General features: G+C 32.6%; 1 long non-coding RNA gene across 5 annotated transcripts in view; it reads left to right on the top strand.

Moving 5' to 3' along the window:
• The first annotated feature begins 18,719 nt into the window (after positions 1-18,719).
• Positions 18,720-23,134, top strand: part of LOC149031087 (uncharacterized) — a 140,711-nt gene continuing 136,296 nt past the window's right edge. For 4 of the 5 annotated variants that reach the window (XR_016178079.1, XR_016178077.1, XR_016178076.1 and 1 more), the window contains exon 1: positions 18,720-18,867. This is a non-coding gene — a long non-coding RNA (uncharacterized LOC149031087). Of the gene's footprint in view, positions 18,868-18,935; positions 19,708-23,134 lie in introns of those variants that run through there. The other variant, XR_016178078.1, reaches the window with a different exon arrangement.

Genomic DNA, 23,134 nt, shown 5'->3' with positions numbered 1-23,134 from the left:
GAAGAAAAGTAAAACCGCAATTTTGTGTGAACCGACGAAATATCATGGAAAATACCACCCTGATCGATTGCTTCTTATTGTTGTTGTTATTTTGATTATATTTTTATTCTCGATAGCTGTTCGAAAGTCGATAGGCTACTTTTGATAGAGGCTGGCTTTTATCCAAAGACGTCGTAAATCTTTGACCCCGACGATAATTTCAGAGCTTTACCCGGATATTGTGAGAGAAGGTGGAAGAAGGGAATGAGGGGAAGGAGGTAAAGGTGGAGGTGGAGGTGGAGGTGTAGGAGGACTTCTCGAGAAGGATAAATGTGACTAACGGCTATCCTTCCATCGACCTGCTGAAGAAAATTTTTTTTTGAAAAAGGGGCAAAAATTTTGAATGCTTCCTCGAACGATAATTTGTCATGCTAAATCTCGATATTACATTTAAATCGAGGAATTTCGAATTCCGTACGGCAGAAATACGAGAAATGATACGATAAATCTTATAGTTTTCTCATTTTCCTTTTTAAAGGATCTTATCTCTTCCACGCATTTGTTTTCTCACACACACACACACACACATATATATATATATATATTTTTATATATATCCATCTATTATTTTTATAAGTATTATTTTATTTACTTTTTATAAGATAATATTATTTTGAGATTGAAATTGTGCTAAATTAAACGTTTATCTACCGAGATGGTAATTTCGTAATTGATGGGTTTTAGTTATCTATTTTTTTTTTTTGTTTTTTTTTTTTAAAGGATTCTGACAGTCATTCGAAGTTTGTATTCGTGTAACAATTTACGTTGCTTCAGAGTTACATCTCTGGAGTATCCGTTGCATAAATCAAGAGCGAAGGATTACGAAGGTAAGGCCATGGAAGTAACGAGATTAACGTGCATTGTTGGCCGAGTTACAGAGAACCAGTCAGAGAGAAAGAGAAATGAGAATGAAAGAGAAAGAAAACGCGTGCTAGTGGTCTTGGAAATTGGAGTGGCCCGGATTGAAGAGCACTCGCGGTTTCTTATATAATAATACTTTCTTTTCGTTATCTTTCGACGTTGATCAAACATTGAAGTGGACTCTCAACGATGATTAATGACGAAGACAAATTGATTTTAATTTCATTTAAATAATGAAATTAAACGGAGATATTTAATAATCGAGATAGCTAAATCGAAATTAACTCTCGTTAAAATCATACGAGATCAATTATATTCAAGTAATGAATAATAATTTATTATCACTTTTAAATAGAGTATTACTTTTTATTTTTTTATTTTCATCATTTCTTAACTCGGAAGATTATTAAAAAAAAAAAAAAAAAATGTAATATATACATAATTAAATTAAATTAAATTGAGGATAAAATCGTAAGAATAATTACACACGATTCAAGCTTTTTTTTTTTTTAATATAATTAATATGGAAGCACACTTCATTATGCTTATTTTAATAAAATCTTATCTGAAATATTTTTTATAGAGATGTGCAATTAATTTTTAAATGAATTGAATTTTTTTTACTTTTTTATTTAAACAAAATATTCTTAAAATGTCATTACTTTACAAATACTTTTTACTCATTGGTTCAATTTTATTTAAAATAGCAAAAGGAATTGGTCTTTATTATTTTTTTTTTTTTTTTTTTACAACAAGTACACTAATCAAAACACAAGTTTAACAAATTAACAAACAATTCTGATCATATTTTTTCAATTAGAAAGATTATCGAGATAGACAGACAAGTTATTTTTAAAATATACAGAAAAGACGTTCACGATGTTTGATAGTCAATTCGTGTCTCGTTCATACACTTGCAAATACTTTAATCTCGGTCTCATCCCAACGGCCATTTCCAATCTTTAGGTTTGAGCAGGATGGCTGGTAAGAATGGCTATGTTAGATGCCACCAAGCTAGACTCGATAGACTTAAGCCGTTAAGCTTCGTTTTCTCGACTAGCAGAGAAATAACGGCTTTGTGAATTCGCTTGGAAAATACTTTTTCTTCTTGCGAACATCGACATTTTTAACATCCCGATTAATTATTATTATATTTATTTCTTCTTATTATTTTACCTATTCTCAACTCTCTTTCTATTTCTTTTTATTTCTTTGAGATCAAAACGATTTTACTTGTTCGTATTTAATAGGACTAACAACGTATTGCATATACACCTATATAGTTAAAAATCAATAGAAACGTGTGTAGTGAACATTTATTATGAATTCTCTTTGAAAAAAAAAAGTAGACCTTTCGTTTCGAAAATAAAATCATAATTGAATCTATGTCTTTGGTATCTTTATAAATTGAACTATAATATCTACGGTAATAATTATTTTTTATATATAATATTTTTATTAGTATAATTATATTTTTCGTTTTACCAGATCACGTGGATTAGAGTTTTTTGAAAAGAAAAGTATTTTAAAAATGGAAGACAAACAAATAATTTTACTCATACGAGGTGTGCGTTAGTATCGTGTCGTGTAATAACGGAAGTGAAATTTTCTCGTCAGTTTCATCGGTAGAAAAAAAAAAAACCCTCGAGAAAAAAAGAAAAAAAAAAAGAAACAGGAGTATCTACTCAAGAAATAAAATAAAGAAAAAAAAAAGAAAGATAAAGAAGAAGTCTTTTCTTCTGTTGTGTACTATGTCTCAGGAGCATTTGAGGGGGAACGACGCGAGATGATTCGAGTCGGTCCCTCGTAATACCCTTCCGGCTTCAGCATTGGCTCTAAATTAACTCGGACAGGTAAACTCTATCTTAGCAGAGACCGAGGTAAACAACCGAAAGCAATGAAGCTTCGGCTCGTATCCAGGCCACTTTGTCTTCCTTCATCCCTTCCCTTTACCCCTTCTACAACTCTTCTTATTCTTCTTCCAGTTCCTGTTCCTCTTTTTTCTTTTGCGTCCCAGTTTCAGTGGGTTCTTTCGTTTTCCGTGCTCGTTACAAACCGAGCGAGCACTTTTCCACTTGCCTGGACCCCAGGTCGAGTCCTCTTCCTCCTCCTCTTCCACCTTCTCCTTCCTCATCATATTCTTTCTCTCTCTTTCAGTAAGTTCCTCAACTCCCTTTTCCTCTCTTCCCCTAACCCCACCCCATTTTCCCCTTTCCTGCCCCCTTATACTCTGGTGACTCGCTCAAGAGAATAATTCAGGGCGCACTTTGCCGGTGACTCCACCCACAGCCACCGACTACTAAAGATATCTTTCCACTTGCTTTTCCAACTTCTTCTTCTTCTTCTTCTTCTTCTTCTTCTTCTTCTTCTTCTTCTCTCGTCGCGTCGCGCCAGCTTTATGAATTGTCTGGTACGAAGTTATGGCCGGTCCAGGAACCCGTAAACTGCCGAGAGCACCCTCCTCTTCTTTTCTTAGACATAGTACTTCTTGGTTCTACTGTCGCTGACGTTCGAAGAAACCTTTTGCAAGAATCTTCTTTAAGAGATAGAGATAGATAGATAGACAGATAGATAGATAGATAGATAATGGGGGAAAGGGAAACTTCCGGTTTCAGGTTCCCACTTTTCTTTTCAATCCTTTTTTCTCTCTTTTCTTCTTCTTCACCTTTTGCTTCTATCTCAACATCTCTGTCTTTTTCTTTTTTTCTTATTTGAACTCGACTCAACACTCACTTCGCCATACTTTAGGATCGAGTGCTCCACAACTGCTCTGTTCTGTTCTGTTCTGTTCTGTTCTGCTTTAACTCTGTCTTCTTGCTTTACCTTGCCTTGTCTTCCAAGCCATTCGAAACAATCGTTGGCCCTTATCGCTAGCAATTTTTCTTCACCCGAGTGGAGAAAATCTCGCTTGAGGCTCAATTTTTACGTTCTTTTACATAAGTATTCGGTATATATTGTACTGATCTCTGTGCAAGATTTGTACTACTATAAAGATGTTATATATAGGAATTTTTGTCTTCTAATATATTTTTCTTTTCTTTTACCAAACACGTACACGTGCGACGATTTTTTCTCTTCTAAAGATTTATTTGAATTCTTTTTTAGATTTTTAAAAAATAAGACGAATCTTAAACAAATTTCAATGGAAAATAGATATAGATTATTATTCGAAATGAATGATAATGAGATTTGATTTATAATAAAGTTATTAAAATTTGTGTTCATCGTATAAATGAATTAAATTATTTTGAAACGTTTCGAGACCTGTTTTCACGTGGTATTTTTTTCTTTTTTTCCTATACAATTTTTCTAAATTATTGTTTGAAATAATTAATTGTTATAACTATTTTCAAAGTTTCTAAATATTTTCGCGCGGTTTTGGTTTCTTCTGCAATCCCTATAAAAAAGAATGAAAAAATAAAATCAAGTTTGATCGTATAAATTTGTATTAATTGTGTAAAACATCATTCAAGAAGATAAAGAAATGAATTCAGCAGGCAGGCAGGCAGGGATACCTATCAACGTAGTCAAGATTTATAGTTGCAAGTGTAAACGAGAGGAAATCGTAGTCGATGCTGATTCATTTTAGATTCGTTTGTGAAAGTTGACAGGAGACAGAGAGGGGGTTAGTAGGAGGGGAGAGGAATCTGGTGATTTCTAAAAGAAGAGATTTCGTCGTATGCACATCAAACGCGACATATGCAATGATATATACATATATATACCATGTATGTATGTATATATGTGTGTGATGTGTTACACGACGTGACATACAAGTTCTGTCCAATGGTATGTGTATTGTATTGCTCTTATACGAATGTGTGCGACACGGTACGGTACGGTTCGGTACGGGAACGGTACAGGAACGATAGGGACACACGTGCTAGTGACTACATTGTCTCTCTCTATGTGTACGCGATGTGTTATCGATTCGCCGTAGTCGACATCGAAACAGCGTGCGTGCGCCGTCGTCGTCCACTCGTACCTACACATACAACCACCAAATACTCGGGGTTAGGGAAACGAGAAGCAAAGAGAAATGACGTTCGCAGCTTGCAAAGTTTCTACTCTCTGATGGATGACGGGGGGTTCGTTGTTGCTCTCGGCTGCGCCCCGACGGGCGATGATAGTTTGATGGCCCGCTCGACGTTGACACGATGACACGATGACGAGTGTGCTCTTGCTGTTTCTCCTTGTTACATAAAATGCCGACAGAGAAAGAGAGAGACAGAGACAGAGAGAATGATAGAGAATGATAGAGAATGAGAGACAGGAAGGATAGAAAGAGAGAGAGAGAGAGACAGAGAGAGAGAGAGAGAGAGAAAGAAAGAAATAGATAGATAGATAGATAGAGATAGAAATAAACTGAGAAAGAAAGAGTTAATGGAAGATAAAGAGAGATAGATAGATATTCAAGAGAAACAAAGAGAGAGATAGAGAGAGAAAAAGTTTGCGAGAATGGGAAAGAATGAATTAACGAGTGAGAGAGACAAAAAATGAATGAGTGAGAGTAAGAGATAAAGAAAGGTAGATAGAGAGAGAAATAATGAATGACAGAGAAGCAATGAGAGAGAGATAGGAATAAGTGTGAGAGGGAATGAGAAATAGATAGATGGATAGATAGATAGGCCGATAGATAGGTAGAGAGAAAAAAAGAGAGAGAGAGAGTGATATGGAAAGGAGCAACCAACCAACCAACCAACCAACCTACCAACCAACCAAACAACCAACCAACCAACCAACCAACCAACCAACCAACCAACCAACCAACCAACCAACCAACCAACCAACCAACCAACCAACCAACCAGTGTGTGCACTTTGAATCGATACTCTGATGGATGACATCGTTTGTCGTTCTTGGCGGTGCAATCGCTCCGGAAGAAATCACCGTTCGTAATGGATCAAGCATAATGTCGCCTAAAACTTCCTCATATTCATTAGATTTATATTCATTCACATATTATAGATAGTTGTTTGCGTAATGTATTTAGATGATAATTCTAAATTGTTTTGTATTTTTTTTTATTATTATTTCTTTTTAGGATTCGTTATTTTATTTTATTTATTTTTTTTAGTAATTATCTTTTTAATTTGTGGAAATATAAAGATAAGGGTGTTATTTTTGGGTTAATATATTTGAAAGATTATTTTTTTTATCAATATTTCGTAATAAATGTAATCAGTATTTATTATATGAGAATATAAATTAGTAAAAAGTATTAAAGAAATTGTCTCACAGTATTTTAATAAATAAGTTGTTATGGTATTTTTAATAAAATGTATTTAACTTCGATTAAATCCTGATATTATTATAAATAGCAATAAATTATTATTTATATCGAACAGAATATTCATACCTGTCGAGCATTTATTTAACAAAATATTGACCGAATAAATAGAAGCTTTAATGTAATAATATTTGCATATATTTTTGTGTTACACGCATACAACCGAAATCAAAGAATCATAAAATGAATATTTATTTATTCGTAGGAGTAATTCATTTTATAAAAAAATATAGTTTCGAAATTGTGGCCGAAAAATAAAATGGAAAAAGAAGAAGAAGAAGAATAAAAAGAAAAAAAGCGAATTTGTAAATTTAATTTTTTTCAAAGTGTTGGAATGTGTTCCTGACTAGTATATCCTCGAGTACGAACATCGTATGAATTATTATTCTTTTTCTCTCTCTCTCTCTCTTTTTCTCTTAGATAAGTGGTCGTTCTGATGAAAACGAGGAAAAATAGCGGCAGTGGTTGGTTTTGTTAGAGATTTGGTTTCTTCTTTTTTCTTTCCCTTTTTTTTCCTTTAAATATCATGCTTCAGCGATTAGCTTTGATTTTATATCTGGTATTTTTTTATTTTTGTTCGCAATGGCTATGAGTTAAAAAGAAAAAGAATAAAACAAGAGAGAGAGAAAAAGAATGAAAAAAAGAGGAAGAATGAACAAACTAGAGGGGTTGGTTGGTGGGTGGTTGGAAGAAAGAGGATGGGAGGTATGGATGGAAGGTAGAGGGAGGAGGAGGGCTTAATACTAAAAGCAATAAGCAACGAGTGGTTGCGGTCTGTGCAGGAGGGGTTTTCCGAAGTTATTGTTGTGACCACCGCAATTCCGCACCACCACGACGGACGCCTACCCTCCATCCTGAAACTCGCCTTGCTAAATTAAATTTCACCCTACGCACAAAGCGCAACAAAGAACCCTAGCAAGTACGTTCTTTTCGAAAAAGGCTCGTGTCATGTAGCTGCCTTGTTTCTTTCTCTTTCTTTCTCTCTCTCTCTCTCTCTCTCTCTCTTTTTGTTACTTTTTCTTTTTCTCTGTTCTATTTCTTTCACCCATTTTTAACTTACCCTCCTCCTTTTTATTTTCTTCTTCACCCTCTTCTCTTTTTTAGTATTATTATTATTATTATTATTATTATTATTATTATTATTATTATTATTATTATTATTATTATTATTATTATTATATCTTTTTTTATCTTCTTCCTCCCCTTTCGTTCCATTCTCCACCCATTGTAATTTTTTATCTTTTTAATATTTAGATCATCTATTATGAGAATATCTTGTTAATTTTTTTTTAAAACGTTTAATAATTTCTTCTTTGCTCATTTTTTAATTGACCCTTCTACTTATTTTTTTCCTCAACAACAACCTCGTGTTTTTTCTTCTTATTATTTTTATAATTATTATTATATCTATCTTGTAAATTTTTGAAATCATCTATTTTGATAATAATTTGTTAATTTTGAGAAATGTTTATTTCTTTCACGATCATTTAGAACTTACCCTTCTTTTTTTCTTACTTACCCCCTTTACTTCTTCTTTTTATTATTATTATTATTATTATTATTATTATTATTATTATTATTATTATTATTATTATTATATATCTTTTTTTCATCTTTTTCTTCCCATTTAACTCCATTTTCTTTTTTCCCTTTTTTGTTTCATATTTTTCCTCTCTCTAATCTTTTATCTTATCCCTCTATCTTTCTAATATTTTCTTCTCTAACTTTTTGTTTTACTTTCCACTTCTTCCCTTTCTTTTATATATTTTTTTCCTTTCTCTATGTTGTAAGATAAAAATCTCTTTATCTTGCCAAGAAAGAAGAAAAAAAAGAAAGGAAGGAAAGAAAAAAGAAAAGAACAGTCCTCCTAATGTTTTGTTGAATATCGTCACGTCTCATGAAAATAGAAGGTAGAAAAGTGTCGGGAATACGAAATTTTCTTTGGCTCATTCGCTAAAGTATAATATAATTCTTTTCTTTTCTGCGTTAGAGTTTTCTTTATGCTACTATGCTTTTTCAAATAGTACCACGAAATGTCAAACGTTTAATTTGACTCCTAAGAAGAGGAAAAAGTAGTAGAAGATGAAGAAGAGGAAGAACAGGAAGAGGAAGAGGAAGAGGAAGAGGAAGAGGAAGAGGAAGAGGAAGTAAAGAAATAGTTTAAATGAATAGACGTATTTTAACAAAGCAACAAGAGCAAAGAAAGAAGAAGAAGAAGAAAAAGAAGGAGAAGAAAAAAGAGGTGTAAAAAAGTGGATCATTTTCTTAGAAAAGATTTCAAACTACTTGCTTAGGAAAGTCGTATCTTGTAAACTTAGCTAACACAGTCAAAGGATCTTACGTAATCTTAGATAGATAGGAAGAAAAGATGTCTGATAATTCACCTGTTTTTCTCCTTTTCCCTTTTTCTACTTTTTTTTTTCTTTCGTAATACATTCTTTCATTTTCCCACCCAAGCTATTTCACTATCATTTTAATGGATTCCTTCATTTTTCTCCTTTTTCCCCCCAAGTTTTTTCTTTCCTTTCTATCCTTTGGCAGGGCCAAACACAAAAGTATTTTCTTTTCTCGCAACATCCGTTATTACGGGATTCAATATGGCCGACAAACGAAGTCCCGGCTAAAATGTTGTTTCTCTTCTTTTATCTGTCTATCTATCTATTACCAACTTATACATGTATTTTGTGTATATATATAAGGGAACGTGTGTTGTGACATTTGGAAAAAACGATTTCCTTTCGATTTGAACACAACTATGGCGACCGTGTGGTCCGTTCGCGAAAGAATTAGGTCATCGATTCCTCCTCTTTTTCCTCCTCTTCCTCTTTTCCTATAATGTTAAACTACTTCGCGTGCTCGACCGCTGGACCCTTCTCTGTTTCCGTGGTTTTTCGATTCTCCATATTGATTTTTCTTTCGTTTTTTCTCTCTCTTTCGTACATTACGTCATAGTATTATCTACGAAAAAAAGGAAAAAAAAAATATTCCTGTCAAATTCTTTGCAGCGAATAGAAAATCAACACTTTATAAACTTTAATTAAATTTCAACTAATTAAACTCTATCCTAAAATTATCAATACTATTTTTATTTATTCGTTAAGTTTAGAATAAAGTGTATCTCGTTTGTTAGACGATAGTCGACAAAATGGCGTTAAAAGATTTTTTATTAATATACCAATGAATATTTTAAATGATCGGTTCATGTTTGCTCGTAAGTTTCGTTTGGATCAATTGTTATTTCATTTATTTATTTCATTTAGAATAAAGTGTATCTCGATTGATAAATGGTAGATGATGACAAAATGACGCTGAAAAGTTTTTATTAGTATACCGTTAAATGTTACAAATGATCGGTGATTCGCATGAGCGCGTAGTATGATGGGAGATTTTGTTTGAAGACCGGTTTTATTTTTTATTTTATTTAATTTAGAATAAAACGTTTGTGGGGGACGATTGATATTGTAATGGTTGATGACAAAATGGCGCTTTTTGATTTTATTAGTATACCGTTAAATGTTTTAAATGACCAAACCCATGTTTGCACCGTTCCATCAAACGCGTAGTACTATGATGAGGATTTTGTTTAAATCGGCTTTGTTTTTTAATTTATTTCATTTAAAATAAAGTGTATGGCGTGAGATTGATATTGTAATGGTTGATGACAAAATGGCGCTTTTTGATTTTATTAGTATACCGTTAAATGTTTTAAATGACTAGTCCGTGTTGGCACCCCATCGAGCACGTAGCTGTATTATGGGGTTCTGCTTGGATCGGCTTTTCGACCAATTCGTAAAGTACACAGAATGAACAACGTCGGTGGGTGGGGGGGGAGGAGGAGGAGGAGGAGGAGGTTGCTGCTGCTGTACCTCCTGTAATCCGCGTCGCGGCAATTTATATTAATTAGCCTGGCCGCCTGGAACATTCGTGTTCAACATAAATTACCGAGACTAATGATGAGTGTCAGGCATAAACGTAACATAATGCGACCGCGTGCACGACCAGGACAATGTCTGCCCCCTCTTTCTCTCTATCTGTGTATATATATGTATGTGTGTGTGTGTGTGTGTCTCTCTCATTCTCTCTCTTTATCTATCTATTTCTCTTTCCATGGTGACCAAAGCGAATGACGATGCATCGCATCGTTTTGGTTAGCGTGTATACATATTCGTGTTACTACCTGCACGATATTAAAACGAGAAGTTAAAATTAGTACGATAAAAGCCGTATTATCCGATCGAGTGAGAGAATAATCCTGTTTAATCGGGAATAGTTTACTCTAATTCGATTATAAATTGTATAAATATTAAATGAAAAAAAAAAGATAACTTTTGATAATTGTGACACGTCTTTAACTTGTTTATTTTAGATTTTTAATATTGCTATATTACTGTATTGTTTCCTCTTTTTTTCTTATTTTTTAAATTATATTTTTACACGATTGGACATTAGTAGACATAAACTATGGAGTGTGTAATCTAAGGGTTGTTCTTGATGGTCCCTAATATTTGCTATACTCAATGACCCGCATATCGTCTTCTCATTGATGCATTTATAGATGAATTTTCCTTTTATCCGTTGGTGTGAATCGGACCAAAGAGATCAGTCTGCTTAACTACCAAAAACGACAAACTGTGAAGTGGAAAACGAAAAGGGGGTTGAATTGTGGGGTGGTGGTGATATTGGGTTGAAGCCAGACGAAAAGGGAAAGATTCCTTCTTCTTTTTCTTCTTTTCTGGCAATCAAGCAGGGACAGTCTCGTTGTCTTGTACGCTTCGTTTCTTACGCTTCTTATTATCCTCAAGAAGCCGCCATCTTTTTGGCAACTCGAAGGAGGAAATTCTTTCTTTCAACAATCGCAACATTTTGTTTTTTGTTTTTACTCGTGACGACGTCGTTAATCATTCGTTTTTCATAATTTAGAATTTGTTTTTTTCCTGATCGAACCAATACGGGTTCTAGGTAGACCAAAAGTTTCAAGGTAGTTCGTAAAAAAAGGTTAATCAATTTTTATCCAGACTTTTTAAAGTTAACTTTTATAATTAGCTAGTCATACAAACCGTAGGTAGTAGTTATAAAATTAAAAAAAATGAAAGAACAAGATATTAGTTCGTAAGAGTAATTGATTATTTTAAGGTATTTCATATTTACCTAAATATTGTATATAATTATACGAAAGTTTAACTAAAGTATCGATAACAACACGTTACAGGTTGTGTAAGTGTTGAAATAAATGCACAATTCTTTTAGAAAATAAAAATTCGATGGATATTTGGTTAGAAAAAAAAAAAAGAATAGGAAGTGTAGAAAGGAATAGTCGCTAGTTCGATTCGATTGGTAGAAGCAAGGATTGGTCTTAGGTGAGTCTTAAATTTCTCATTAGCGTTGGCTCGTCACCTTCGATTCGAACGAACGAGGAGATCTCTAGGAGAGAATTAGCCGCGTCAATATTTGCCCCGCAATCAAGCCGCTTCGAGTTACCCCCATCTACCAGCACTACCACCCTTTTCCTCAAAACCTTTTCTACCTCCTTTCAAGATTTCTCTCGTTTCTTCTTTCACGAATCTAAGACTTCGTTACCGATTGTTATCTAACAGTAGTCAAGAAGAAAGCGAGAACGGTAGCTTAAATAAAATATAAATAAATAAATAAAATAAATAAAAATAATAAAAAAACTTTTTATTTTTTTTTTATTATTTATTTTATTTTATATCCTCATATATATCTCTATCTCATTCTAACTCGTTTGTGTTATAGTAGTTTAGTTTCGTTTACTTTCTTTTCGTCGATACTACTACTCTTTTTAAACAAGAATTTCGATTTATTTTCAACCCCTTTGCTTTTTTTTTCTCTCTTTTTTTTCCTTTTTTTTTTGTTTCACCATGACCCGAGCCATATTTTTCTATATTCGATAAACGAATAGAGCCGACAAACTCGTAACGAATTTACGACGAATGGATGGATGGATCGCGAATTCGTTCAAAATTTCACTCCTGTTATAACGAGAGAGAGAGAGAGAGAGAGAGAGAGAGAGAGAGAGAGAGAGAGAGAGAGAGAGAGAAGAGAGAATACGAACATCCAAGTACACGTATATATATTTTTCAATGTGTTTTATGGTAGAGACACAGCATCAGGATTTTTAATAACGTACGATAAATCTGCTCGTTAGTTTTCATTGATAAACTGACTTAACATGAATCCCGTGTTATAGACGTTTCAAACAAATCATCGATGATTTTTCGATCGACTGCTAGAACAATACAAAAATAATAGAAGAAGAAAACAAATAAATAAATAAATAAAAGGTAAAAGAAGAAAATTTTTAAATTTACGTTTACTTTCCCTCCTCTCCTCTCTCGTTCCCATTACCAACACGTACATACTTTTTACGAGCAGTACTATATATACTGGATAGGTAGAAAAAGTAGATAGACAAGGATGTAACGAGACTCCTGGAATCGTGGAAGAGAAGTTTTGAAATGAAAGCTTCCGAGAGTTACTCGAAGCGAAGTTTCGGCGGAAGGAAGCTCGAATCGAACGTCATTCCTGAGAACTTTTAAACTGAAAAGAGGTGGAAGGAGGTGGAAGGAGGTGGAAAAGGAGGAGGAGGAAGGTTAGGGTTAGGGTATGGGCTGGGTGGTTATAAGAGTGAGAAGGATAGATAGATTGAAAGAAAAAGAAAGAGAGAGATGATGGGGGGATGAAACGAACGAGTTATAACGCGACGTTGCTCATCCAAAAGGAACGTTTCGAAGGGAGTAAAAAGATGAAGTGAAGGCTGAGAATGAAGGCGGAGAAAAAGAGAAAAAGAGATAGAGAGAGAGAGAGAGAAAATTTGAGATGGTATGGGATGGGTTAAGAAGAAGACGCAAGGAAGGGGGGAGGGTAGTGTCGCAAATTGAAAATTCTCATCCAACGTCCCACTATTTTCTCGTTCGGGTCTTACAAATCTTTATTTGACGGGAAAGCAGCGGGTTCTCGTAAGAAATCGATGCTGCTGTGCTGGCGTTACTGCTGGTGCTGATGCTGGTGCTGATGCTGGTGCTGTTGCTGCTACTGATGGTGATGGTGATGGTGGTTGTTGTACACGGGGTGTGCTGCTGTAACGTTACTCGATGAGTCTTTCTACGATCCCCAGTTAGTAATTTTTTTTTCTTTCTTTTTCTCTCTCCTATCCATTTTTATTTTACCTTTTTTTTTATTTTTTTATAGGACGGTCCATTTCGTCCAATATATTTTTCCTCTTTTGTGTGTGTATGTGCGTGTGAGTGTGTATTTTTACTATTATTTTTTCTTCCTTTCTTTCGTCACAGAAAATAGGAATTTCATTCTACGTGATGTAGGCAACAAGCACAACAACGATTCATATAATAAAGTGAGAGATGCCCCACCCTCATCCCCACTCCTCCAAGCGAGTAGAGGTACGAAACGAGTTACACGGAAAGCTTTATTAGAAGAGCTTTATCTCTTCGAAAGCGAGGTCGACGCTATGCGACACGACGGAACGGGACCAGACCAGACCGGACGGGACGGAACGGGTTGGGACGGGATAGGACGGGACGGGACGATATAAAAGCAGAAATTACAAGGGAAACTTTGAACGAAGTAACGTTCTTTACTCTTCTGGATAACAACGATAACTCCTCGTCTTTTTCTACTTTCTTCTGATTTACTATAATACATACTGTTGCTTTATTTTTCTTTTTTCTATTTTGAAGTGAAAACTTCTTTAGAATGGGAGTGATCTGAAAAGTAAATAAACGGAAACGGAGCTATGTAACGAAGCTATGAAACGGTTGCCATACTAAATAATGAGAGAAAAAGAGACAAACATAGGATTTAGACTGCGAGGGAATGAGACGGAATATAGCTATACAGTTTTTCCTATTCTCGGTCTCCTCTTTATGCTATGCTTCGTAGTTATCGCTTCTGGTTGTATATGTGTGTGTTTGATGAGTGCGACTGCATACTACAAAGCGTAAACACACATATTCTTTCGATACTCGAAATGTTTGTAGGTAGGAGCGATAGAAGGGTAAAAGAATAAACAGAGATAAGCACGTAGGTATGCGACAAAAGTATAAGGTCCAAACGAACCGACGATCGACATAAACAAAGAAGGTGCGTGGTATGTTTTTTTTACCAAACGTGTCATTTCTTTTCTATTTAAAAATGTTTCTATTTTATTGAAAAATTATTATTAAATTATTTATTTCGTAAATATTATTCTTATTAATGATTATGAAATATATAGATTAAAATAATTGTATTGTCTGCAAAATTTTACAAAAAAAAAATTGATTATAAGATACCTGAGAGAAAAAGAATTAGACAACATTGTAGAATACTTTTTTTTTATAAATATCCAAAGACATGTTTTTTAATTATAATGTTTGCGTATGTAAGAAATTTATACTAATTTTTCAATAAAATAGAAAAGTTTGTAAATACAAGAAACTCGATTACGAGGCTTTTTAACGAGGCTTGTTTATGAGACTCTTCTACGAGGCCTAATTAAACACACCCTACAGACTTATCAGACGAGACCCTACGGACTTATCGGACGAGACCCTACGGACTTATCGGAAAAAATCTCACTACTTTATTGAAAAAACCTCACTGCTTTTCAGAAAAAACCTCACTACTTTTCGGAAAAAACCTCACTACTTTTCGGAAAAAACCTTACTATAGAGGTGTTTACTACACTAACAGAGGTGTTTAGTTACCATGCATTTTTTAGTTACGAGAAGCAACTCGTCTCATTTCTTTGAATTGAGAACTTGCTTGCTGTGTAATATGTTATCTATTTATATATGTTTTCAATAAAACGTATAATAATTTTTGAATGTGATAACAATAATATAATAATAATATTATAACAAATAAACCCAATAATTATCCTATTCTTGATATTCTGCAGTCGTCTCTTTCTTTCGAAACTTAGTTTTTCGAAGGTTTCACTTCTAACATGTGTGATCTACCCACATGATATTTTTTATTTCCTCCTAGTTAAATGAATCGAATTAACGTTCAACCAATTTATGTAAAATAATTTTTTTATATTTTCAACATCGAACGTTACTATAATATTAACTTTTATTTTTTAGAAATAAATAGAACTTCGTTATTTTTATACACCTTTTTCTTTTTTTACATTACTTCATATTGCTTTTTTTTTATCTTGCATCAATTTTTATTTAGGTCATTCTTATTATTTGTACTTTTTGTTTTTTTTTTGTATTTTTTTTCTTTTTCTTCTTATTCTTCTGCTGTGTTTTTCTCATTAAATGAGTCAAATTAATATTTGATAAATTAAACCTGGCGAAATACTTCCATACGACAACGAACGTTAATAAAATAAATTGAATTAATTATTTTTAGTTAGTTTTTCCTTTTTTTTTTTTAATTAACTTCTACTACTTTTAACTAACATCGATTTTAATTATTAATTTTATTTTATTTTTTATATATGTATATTAAGTTTAAATATTTGCATATTTGAATTAAAATTTCTTTTTTTCTCTCTCTCTCTCTCTCTTTCTTGCTTTTATCTTTTTTATAATTGATAAGAATGATCGAGTGTAATGGGAAATATTCTAATCGCAAGTAAATAAGACGAAACTTCGTGGTTGTCGTCGTACGACAACCTTTGGTACTTTGCTACTACTCACCCCTATGATTTCTTCTTTCTATTTCTCTTTCTCTCTCTTTTTACCTTTTTCACCTTCCAACCCCTCGTCCTGCTCTTTCTCTTTTCTTTTCACCCTCACCTAGTGGCGTGACGTATGGGCAGCATTTATAGCGCGAGATAGCACCGGCGGTTCTCGACAGCACCGGCAGATTTATCCTCCACGGTTATTGGAGTTATACAAAGGATTTTTCCAACCGATCCCATAAAGTATCTGTACTCGATGTCCTATTATTTACGCACTCGCCTACCACCCGTAGATGTAGACTCTGTCTTTCTTCTTTCTCTCTCTCTGTCTCTCTCTTTCTCTTTTTCTTTTGATTCTTATGGTTACTTCATCTTTTTTCTTTTTTTTTTTTTTTTTAAATAAAAAAAATCTTATTTCACTTTATAAAAAAGAAAAAAGGATATGAAGGAAAAGGTGACGATCAGTGTAATCTTACAATTACAGTGTAATTTAAATGTATATTATTGAAATGTAAAAAATGAAAGTATTATATTTTGTAGTAATATTAATTTAATATTAATTTATTAATAGATAAATATTATTGTTATATATTATATATTAATTAATTTAATACGATAATAATATTAATTAGAAATAATTTAAAATTGTTCTAAAAATATGAACGAGTTACGTTTATTCTGCTTAAAAAAAGATACAAGTATTTGAGTGATCACAAAATTAATTTATTATATCATTTTAAATTATTCTAATATAAAAAATACGAACATTTAATATTCGCCAATGTTAACATAAATGAGAGTATAATACGATACGATCAAAATATTGATTAAAAATCATTTTTAATTAATATTAAAATACGAACAATTCGTATAATTTAATATTAAAACGAATATGAATAAAAAGATACAGGATAAAAAAATATTTATTATTTTTTTAAATGACTAAAATAAAAACATAAAATAAAGAAAAATAAAATACGAATAGTTAATATTCTTCAATGTTAGTAGAAACGAGTCAATCAACTTGAAAATACATATACATATGTATCACTCTATCCGTTTCAACGTACTGAAATCGCGTGTTCGAGGCTCGAAGAACGGCCCCCATAGTTTTGTTCGTTCGTACGTTCGTTCGGCATTAATGGATGACCGCTGTTCCCGTAGGTTTTATCGCTAGCACGGACCCGTATATATATATAGATATATAGATATATATGTATATACGTTCGAAACGGTGGCCGTGAATGTCAAAATGGGCCGAACGGTTCGCATCGATCCACAATTTCCCCTCTCTTTTTCTTCCATTCTCTTTCTCTCTCTCTCTCTCTCGCTCTCTCTCATTTCTACTCTCGTAGACCAAGTGTACGATTCAGTCCGGCTTTGGTACTCACGTTCGATTGGCTTTTCGAATTTTCTCTCGGAATTTCGACTACTTTTTTTCCAACCATTTTGGTTTCCACCTCTTTTATTTTATTTACTCTTTCTTTCTCTCTCTCTCTCGTTATCTCTTTCACTCTGAAAGGATAGAAAGAGCGTTAAAAACGTTTTGTTGAAGTACGAAGAAAATTTCTTACGATTTAATTTACCTATTCTTTCTTTTTTTATTTATTTTTTATTATTACTTTTCCTCAAAAGTTCGTAGCTCTAAAATTTAACTTCACACAAAAATTTATCCCTTTCTCTCTTTTTCATTTCTTTTTTCTTTTTTTTTTTCGATACGCAACAACCTTTTTACATATTTTTCTGTATTTTTTTTTGTTGCCCTTTTTTTCTCTCTATCTTTTTACTTTTTCTCTGTCTTTGTTTTTGTCTTTCGTTTTACTCAACGTATATAAACCTAGTCCATTTTTCTTTTCTCTTTAGCATCTCATCCTGAGTAGGGTAGCCGTATCTGCCTCTCGGTATGGTTATCGTACTACTAAACTTGCAAGTTTATAAGCGGACACGCTATTGCGAGAAACTTGCATGTACTTTGATAGCAAGTCGCTCGTAGAAGAACTCAACGAACGAAAGCCAACGCGTTTCGCTTCGTCGAAGACAGTTCCGAGGGGATCGTTATACTCCTACGGGGTTCCCTCTTTCACCCTTTCTTTTTATTTTTTTTTCTTCATTTTATTTCTTATTATTTTTATTTTTTCCCCCTTTCTTGATTTTCTTTTTCACATGCCAGAAAAACAGAATAATATGCGTTCCTTACGTTTCGTATTTTTCTATGATTGGATTTTTTTTTTTGTCAAAAAATACGTTTTACTTTTAATTTTCTTTTCTTTTTTTACCTCGATGAAAAAGATTTCTTTATTATTCTTATTGGAATAAGAGTTTAATCTATTTATATGGAAATCAAATTTACAACAATATTTAGAAATATATTGTTAATGTAAATCGTCGAGAAGATACAAATATGTTTTAATTGTAAAATATGAATTTAATTAGGTTTGATATTCCAATTTCAAATTTATTAATTTATTAAACTAATTGTAAATCTTATTATATATTATTTCGATATTTAATATAAATAACATATAAACAAGTAAATTATTTAACGAAATATAGGAGAGAGAGAGCTGGTTGATTAGTTTTGAATATCAACAAATATTGAGTCTAAGCATTCATTTTTAATGAATATAACCAACATTAATTAGTAATACATAAAAATACGTTTATGTATTACTGTATACATCTCTTCTTATATCTCGCTTTTAAAGTAGTATGCGTATTATATGTATTTATTAAGAGTTTTTATTTATGAATCTAGGATTAAACTTATCTTCAATACAAGGTTACTTTAACAAGGAATAAGTAAACAAAATATATTCGTTGAAATATAAGAAATATTCTAACTGAAAATTGTCTTCTTTGTTATTCCTCGGTAGGACTCCGAAGGTGACACACCTCTTCACGACGCAATATCGAAGAAACGGGACGACATGTTGGCTCTCTTGTTGGACCACGCTGCGGACATCACACTTACCAACAATAATGGCTTCAATGCTCTTCACCATGCTGCTCTTCGTGGAAATCCAAGGTGAGTGAGTGCTCCAGACATTTTATTCCAAACAGGACGTTAAACGTATATACCTTTTTTTCTTGCAGCTTGAATTTTTCTACCTCTTGTACAATTTTATTTTTTTACTTTTACTTTTATTTTCCTTTTTCTTTTCATTTTTACTTTACAATTTTTATATTTTGTAAAAGGAAGATATCGTAAATCGAATTTAATTTCGATTGTAGGAGGAAAATGAAGAAAAAAGGTAATTAATTTTGTTGTTATTTTTCAGCTCATCGAGATTAGGATTTTGTTTTTTGCTTTTAAAGAAAAACGTTGAAAAATATGTAACAGTTATTTGTTTAATTTTCGAACAATTGCACTTCGATCGAGCATCTTCGATTCGAAAAATATCTTATTATCATTTTATTGTATTTATTAAAGGTTTTCTTCGTTCTTCCTTTTTCAGTAGTATCTTACATTGTATGTATGTGTTCTAAGTGAGAGAATATCTCGGTTTCCGTTTCGTAAGAACGTGTACGTGACCTCTTCTGCTTCTGTTGCTTGCTATTGGAAATTTAATAAAGGTTAACGTGTACGTTTCTCTAACGTTAGGAAAAGAAAGATTACGAGAAGAGGAACGAGATTCCGATCGAAAACGTTTTCATTTCAAGCTTTCAGGTTTATCCACGCTTGCAAACGTATAGATAAATTTCTCTCTTTTTTTTTTATTTATTTTTTTCATTTTATTTTTTAAACGAATTCGAACTATTGAATTTTTTATTAAATAACTCTTGTTAGCTTTTTATAAATATACCTATGTATATATAATTTTTAGTTATTTTTTATTATTCGATTTGTATATATATATATATATATATATATATATGTATGCACGATTAATTCATTTCTGCTGATTACGCGAGATATCTCGTAGCCAAGTTATATGCAAGTTTTATTTATCGTTGTGCCGACTACGAAATCGTATATCGTATAAATCATCATAAATGCCACTCAAAGGTTTATATTTGGAATTAATTAATAATAAAACTCTTGCTCTGTGATATAACATTCAGGGTTGCATGTTATTTCGTGTTATTTAAGTTCGACCCATAAGATTAGTTTCATGTCTCACGTGTTGTTTTAATACACACGGTGGTGTAAATTTTAAGCAATGTCCTTGTTCTTATTTCAAATAAATTTTAGGTATTCAATGCAATTTTTTTCATCGAAAATAAACATTGAAAGAAAAAAGAAAAAGAACAACAAAATTGTACGTGTATTAATTATCGATCGAAGACAGAAGTTACGAATTATGATGAGATCATTGATATTCATGGTATGTTACTCGCGTTATATGACAACACATGTGTGTATGTATAATAATAATTATAATCGATTCTTGACACTGGAATATAATCTATCTAGTGGTTTACCTCCCTGTCCCTCCCCTATAATGGCCGTAATATCACCGTTCTGGCAAAACGATCGTCTTGACTGCTGCTACACGCGGTTTATGTGTTTTACGATCCATGAGAGAGCAACTATGATATACCTATAGTTATCTACGCTAACGTTCCTTTCGAACGTCTGGTATAAATTAAAGGGAAAAAAGTTGTAAATGAAAGAGAAAGAGGGGTAGACAAAAAGTGAGTGAGAGATTTAAAGGGGAAAGGGGAAGAGTTTGCTGTCATGAAAAAGGGGGATAAACCTCTTTCGAATAATATTATTCTCGTTCCGCTAGAAAATTTCTACAGGAAAGAGGGGCTGGGGGGAGTAGTAGTTTCTTCTAACGACACGCTTGTGCGAGTTCGAGTTGTTCGATGCGATATCACGGAGAGATTAAGATACTATGCATGATTCAATAGGACGAAGTTTGAATTACACGGTAATTTTTTTTTTTTTTATTCGTCTTCTTTCTCCCCCAATATTTTTTCTGACGAAGTTTTTATAAATGTATTTTATTTCAGCTTGTTATCTTTATTTTTATTTTTTCTTTCTAATATTATTTTCAACGAACAATATCTCTCTCTCCTTCTCTCTTTCTCTTTCTCTCAGTCTTTCTTTTTCTTGTTCTCTTTCTATATGTTCATGCATGATTCAATAGAACGATGTTTGAATTACACAGTTATTCTTTTTACCTTTTCTTTCTTTCTTTTTTGATATTTTTTTTTTATCAAGCTCTCACTCTTTTCCTTTTTCTTTACGGTCATGCATGATTCAATAGGACGCAGTTTGAATTACACGGTTGTATTTTTATATTTTTTCTATTTTTCTTTCTCTATCTTTTTCTTCATCATTTTCTTTTATTTTTTATCAAGATTTATTCTTTTATTTTTCTACGAAAGTAATTAGTACAAGTTAATTGTAGAAAACATACCTTGTTAGATAATATTGAATTCTTACATAGGTAGTAGTAACAATCACCACACTGCAAGTAGTAATGGTTGTGGTAGTGATGACGAGTGGTTAGTAGTAGTGCCAATGGAAGAAAAAGTTTTCAACGCACATTTTTTAATTAGATATCTATTAACGTATAATTTATATTTTTTTTTTGCTTCTTCTCCCATGCCATTATCATCCACGGAAAGGTAATTTTCAGTTACTACGATAATGGATACATTTTCTACGTATATCACGTGCGAGCGTAAAAATTATGATCTTGATAGAATCACCTTACGGTTGGCCGAGTATTCGCGTTGTCGTTTTTTCTTACGATCATTTTCTCTCTCTTTTCTGTTCTCTCTCGTTGTTCTCTATCTTTATTGGTCTCTCTTTATCGGAGATACTATTCGACTCAATTCTACATCGAATCTCTCAGCAAAGTCTCTTCTGTTCTGAACAACCGTCGTTCTCTGACTTTCTCTCTCTCTCTCTCTCTCTCTCTGTCTCTTTCTCTTTTACTCTTTCTATCTATCTGTCCATCTGTCTGTCTTTCTCTCTTTCTCATTCGATTTAGTTTCATGGGAATCGAGAGTCGAATCTCGGAGAGGATTCGTTCGCCTTTGATTATCACTTCGAGACACGCTCGGATTAATAACCGGGAACATGGAGGAGGAAGACCATCAATGTTATCGAATCGTATGCGATTTGAAATTATATACCTCAAAGAGATCGAATGCTATTTGCGAACTTTATCTCATGCTACGTGTCACACAATTATAACTGTTCCCGTTTCGGAGAAAATTAGTTTCGATGTTTCATCCTATTTATATCGTGGCTAATTATTTGTTTGTATATGTGTTTGTATGTATGTATATATGTATATAGAAAATTATACACATTACTGTAATATGGTTTTATTCATTAGCTTCGTTTATTTATAACGCTTGTTTTCCATTTCTAGAATTACGTCATTATTTAATAAAAATGCATATTTAGATGAATAAAATTTTATATTTCCTTTGCATATAGGTATGTGTACACATATATACGCATTATTTGTTATTATCTTAATGAAATTATAATTTTACGTTTCCTGATTATTTCTGGTTTACCAATTTATTATTTTATAAATATATTTAATGTTTTTCGTTTACATGCATAATGTATAAACACATATTATAAATTCACACATGTATTCTTTTTTTTTTCCAAACAATAAATATACTTCTTGAAAATAATTTTTAATTCATTGTCGAGTTCTTTTCATAAATATACAGATAATTTATTTCCATCTCGTTGATCATAATTTTATCAATAAAAAAAAAATAATCGATGTAGAGAGACAAAAAATTTATAATAAAAAAGAAATAAAATAAAATGAATATCTCCTTATCGTCCATTTAACGTTACATATTCTAATCGTGTAAATCAAGAATAATTCACAGCTATCTCGATCTCATCTACAAAATATCATCCTGACTATGTTCATCCTTTAAGAAGAATCAGAGAGCGTCGGAAAGAACGTTAGGTAAAGTTCTTAGGGTAGTTTGCGGTTAGTTGGCGTTATCGCCACAGCCTGTCTTGGATGATTCCGTGTCTACTCGCAGAGGAGGATTTCTTTTTGTCATGAACGTTTTAAGATGGGTTGAGGCGACAGGACGTGTCGGCTTGGATGTTCATTCTTCCTTTCCTTCTTTCTTTCTCACTCTCTTACTCTCTCTGTCTTTTTTTCTCTTTCTTTTTCCGTCTTTCACACACTCGTTGAGATAAAAGCTCTCGAAAATCTCTCAAGCTAGCTTTCCTACGACTTTCTCTCTCTCTTTCACATACACACACACACACACACACATACACATACACACATACATACATACGCATTTGTAAATACACACAGAGTTGAATACTTCACATAAACATATCC

This window comes from Polistes dominula, unplaced genomic scaffold (assembly GCF_049000335.1).
Source record: "Polistes dominula isolate Pdom_NZ unplaced genomic scaffold, Pdom_raw_medaka contig_12, whole genome shotgun sequence".
Classification (NCBI taxonomy): Eukaryota; Metazoa; Arthropoda; class Insecta; order Hymenoptera; family Vespidae; genus Polistes; species Polistes dominula.
This window is presented reverse-complemented; position numbering and strand designations above follow the sequence as displayed.